Here is a 4,976-nt window from a genome sequence, read left to right on the forward strand (position 1 = left end):
TTCTTCTTTTTTTTCTTCGATCTTCTCCTCTGTCATCGTCGATATACCCCTCCCGATAACTTCAACATGAGAGGAGAAGAAGAAAGAAAGGAATAGAGGAGAAAGAAGAAACTTTGACACGAGGGGGGGGTACCGATACCCCCTCCCCGATAACATTATTTTCCCATGTATATGTATGTTGCTTCGTTGTCGATATAACGAGGGTGTCGAGGATCACCGAGGGGTCGAGGGTCGGGAACTAGGGTAGAGGGTCGAGGGTCGTTAAGGGGTCAAGGGTCAAAGGTTTCAGGGTCGAGGGTCGTTAAGGGGTCAAGGGTCGAAGGTTTCAGGGTCGAGGGTCGTTAAGGGGTCAAGGGTCGAAGGCTCTCGACCCCTCGGCGATCCTCCCGACCCCTTGACCCTCGACCGCTCGGCGATCCACGACCCTCTACCCTACCGCGGGCGTCGATGCCCACATCACTTGTGGGACATAGATGTAGTGTTCAACGCCGACCCCCTCCCGATAGCTTCAACACGTGGGGGGGTCGATATTACCCCCTCCTAGCTTGAAGCATTCTCGAGGCCACCCCCTAACCCTTGAAGCATTGTCGAGGCCACCCCAAACCCTAGAGAAGCAGCGTCGAGGCCACTAATATGATTCCTTATTGTGATTAGCTAGCTAGTTCTACGTTTGCCACTAATATATCCATATCTGTCATGTTTGAATAATAATTGCCATGTTGTAAATATTTGTAGAAACTATGGACACCCCCCGAGACGAAGCACAAGAAGCGTTGTTGAGGGACATAATCGCAGAAGGAAGTGATGCCCTCTCCTCGATGTTTCTCAACGACAACGATGGTTTGGAAGGAGAGGGTGAAGAAGCAGCTGGCCCTCTCCTCATTGATTTACATGGCTCCGATGACCCAATGCCGGTGCAAGAAGGAGAGGGTGAAGAAGTAGACCGTGAGGACGGCTCCGGTGATCACCAAACCGAGTCCGGCCAGGTATATATATTAGTTAAGCTTGTGCTGACTAGCTAATTGATGCATTCATTGTTTTGGTATGTACACATATTAATTAACTCTCGTCTTTGTTCTTTTTTCTAGCCCTCCGGATCGAGCACAACTTCGGTAAAGAGACGAGGCCCGAAGAAAAAGTTGAGCTCGGATGAAAAGTTTGAGATCATACAAATCGCGCGCGACGGCCAACCGATTGAACCCTACCGGACAAAGAAGGCATTTATTGCTCAGTGTGGGGTTCTGGTTAGGGACAAGATCCCGATCAGCATCCAGCAATGGTATAAGCCTAAGAACGAAGACCCTGAGGTGTCTTATGTCAATGAGATGCAGAAAAAGAATCTTTGGACTGAGCTGGAGTCAAATTTCACCCTACCGCCGGAGGATGATCCGGAGAAGCCAGTTATAGAGCCATTAATCAAGTCTTTTGCTCTGAGGAAGATGGCAGACCTATTCAGGAATTGGAAGAAAGACCTCAATAGGTATGTCGAAAAAAATGAGACACCAGAATTCATTGGCAAATATGAGAAGATCAGAGATGACTGGCCCGCATTTGTGGCCCACAAGACATCGGAAAAGAGTAAAAAAATGTCGGCGACAAACAAGAGAAATGCTGAGAAGAAGAAGCTTCACCATCGCACGGGGTCAGGTGGCTACCTCGTAGCCCAGCCTAAGTGGGTCAAGGCTGAGAATGATCTGCTTGATAAAGGGATCGAACCAGAGACAATGAACTGGCCAGAACGTTGCCGGACTTGGTTCTTTGGGGCCGGCGGATCCTTGGACCCTATAACAGGGAAGTGCATTTGGACGGAGGAACAATTGGACATACCAGTCAAGAAGCTTCAGCAATATATCGAAGCAGCGCAGCAAGGGACGTTCGTTCCAGACAGGGAGAAGGACGAGCTCACAATGGCCCTCGGCAATCCTGAGCACCCTGGACGGACACGAGGCACGCCAGGCTCCGTTTCGTGGAAGGCTGGATTTCCGGACGCAGGGGGTTACAAAACCCATGAGAGGAGGAAGAAACTGGAGCAGAGCCAACTGCAGTCGCTGCACGAAAGGGTAATGGGGCTAGAGGAACGAGAAGCAGATCGCAGCAAACGACCCGCCGAAGCTTCCCCCGAAGCTACCCCGCCATCTCAGCGGAAAAGCAGCGTGGCTTCCACCGAGCTGCTTCAGCCAGAGCATGCCTTGATGGCTCCTGCCAGCTATCCCGTGGATGCTATCACGGATGCTGAAAATTGCCACCTTATGGCGCAATGGAGCAATTTGAAGGTCAAGGCGGCTGTTGGCTCTGTTTATCCTACTAAACCCGACTCAACTTTTCACTGCCGGCCGATTCCAGAAGGATATGCTAAGGTGATGGTCGATGAAATAATGGAGGGATTTGAGGACCTCCGGCTTGACCACCCTACGGGTGAAGGGGAGTATCGGCTGGGTTCTGCTCTGAAGACTCCATGCCTATGGCGGAAGGATCTCATCAACCTTCCGAACTAGACGCCTCCTCCTCCTCCTCCTCCTCCTCCGACGAGTCAGGGCGCTCCGCCTCCTCCACCGGCGAGTGATGATCAAGGCACTCGGCCCGCTCCTTCTCCGGCGCGTGGCGGCACTCCGCCTCCTTCTCCGCCTGCGCCGGCGCGCCCGAGCAGCCAGCCTCCTCCTTCTCCGCCTCGTCAGCAAGGGAGGAAGAGACCCGCCGCCGCTCCGGCTTCTACGACGCGTCACAGTCCTTCTCCTCCACCTCGTAAGCAAGGAAAGAAGACATCCGCTCCGTCTACTCTGCCGGCGTCTAGCAGTATAGCCAAAGGCGGGAGGAGATACAGATTCGGTCCTTCTTTGAAGACTCCAGAGAAGTTACCGTACGAGAGGAGCGAGGAGGAAAACGCGAAGATCGCGCAGACCGAAGTGGATGACTGGTTTCAAGGGTTGAAAGCAAAGAGACATCCACCTCCGGAGGAGAAGGTAGATCCGGTGAAAGGGAAGCGCACTCTGGCTGCCCTGACAAAACCACCCAAGTCTCCGCCGAAAGGCAACTATGAGCGCATTATTGGAAAGGCATTTGCCGAAGCGGAGAGGTCGGGAAGTACTAAAAGTGATCAAAGGATGAAAGAACGACGAGCTGGGAAACAAATTTCCCAGCTCGGCGAATAAGCGAAGCAATCGTGCCCCCCGCTCAAGGTGCCTGCTAGCGACATCGTCGATCCGAGGATGGTGCCCGGTTATGGCAATCCTGCAGATTACCTGCCCGACGATGTACATTATGATATCTTGGAGGTGCAGATACAAAGATACGAGTACGGGAAGCCTCCCGTCAAAGATGAAAGTTCTCTATCAACGATGATGCGAAGATTGCATGATTGGTACATGAAAACCTGCAAAGAGTCTGAGGGGAGGAGTACTTTGTATGTGAGAGTTAAAAAGGAGCATGACCTCCTTGGAATTGAACTGTTGCCTATTCCATTTGAGGAGTTCTATCAGTTTTTCAATCAATTGGCCATCGATAAAGCAACGGTCACCTCCTACTGTCTGTATGTAGTACTACTTCCGTCATTAAGTCTCTCTATATAACTCAGCCCTTTCATTTGCATGTATTTATAATTATCCTCACTATATTATGCAGATTGAAGATCGCCTAATTGAAGAAAAGACAAGTGCGAGATATTGGGTTCATTAACACGTATCTCATAGATGCAACTGAGGTTCAATATCGTGCCCAAGAAACCGAGGCCAACTTGCTACGATCGTTGGAAATAAATGAACACAAAGATATAATACTCTTTCCTTACAACTTCAAGTAAGTGTTACTGTCTTGTGGCATATTCGGTTTCCTTATTAGTCCAGGTTGTAGTAATGTAATATTGATGAGTTATGCATGTGTGCGCAGCTATCACTATATTCTCCTAGAGATTAAGCTTGAGAAGGGAGTAGTAACTGTCTTAGACTCCAAGCGAAAAGATCCCAAGGAGTATGCGGACATGACTGAAATGCTTGAGAAGTAAGTTAAATCGATCATTATCCACCATATCAGCAACTTTGTTCATTTCTTATATCAAGTAATTGTTTTCTTTGTATGGCAGGGCTTGGAGAAAATTCACCAAAAAAGCTCCGGGACTACCGAAGAAGCTGCAATTTAGGCACCCGAAAGTAAGTACTATATAGTAGCATATTCCAGGCATCTCCTAGTGATTCAAGCGCTAGTTTCATCAATACCATTTAGCATGCTTGCTAATTATCAGTTTGATTGACCTCTATTTCTTGTAAAGTGGTTGTGGCAGAAACAAGGGAATGATTTCTGTGGATACTACATTTGCGAGTCCATCCGCCACACGACCTGTGAGCGGGGCTACTCCGACAAACAATATGAAGTGCGTAAATAACAATATTCACAATTTTATTTTATTACCATCATTTGTGTTGAGTTTCATTCATTCATATATATATATATATATACATATATATATATATATATATATATATATATATATATATATATTGACCCCCTTCTTAAAATTAGATGTTTCGGATGCGGGATGAACTCCTAGCACCAGATCGCATGCGAGCAATTCAAGAGGAATTAGCGGCATTCTTTCTTGACCACGTGATTGCTGAAGACGGAGAATACTATGTGGACCACGCGTCCGTATTTTAGGAGATTATATATTTGTAAAAGATAATTATTGTATATATATAGCCGGTAGTGTCAGATAGATATACGAGAACTTGTTTGTTCGACCAATCTCTCGGAGAAGGAGAGGTGGTCGATATCACTTCTCTCTGTATGCATATATGTTCATGACGATCTTCTGTTTGCTTACTAGCTAGCTAGCGTGTCTAGCTAGTCCTCTCTATACGTATGTATGTATGATACGTAGCGTCGACCAAGCGCGGACAAAAAAGAGGACACTTCTCTCTATTAATTAGCTAGCTATAGCATAATATATGAAACACCTAAATTAACCCCCCAAAACCCCCAAACCC

The sequence above is a fragment of the Triticum dicoccoides genome, chromosome 3A, assembly GCF_002162155.2.
Source record: "Triticum dicoccoides isolate Atlit2015 ecotype Zavitan chromosome 3A, WEW_v2.0, whole genome shotgun sequence".
NCBI lineage: Eukaryota > Viridiplantae > Streptophyta > Magnoliopsida > Poales > Poaceae > Triticum > Triticum dicoccoides.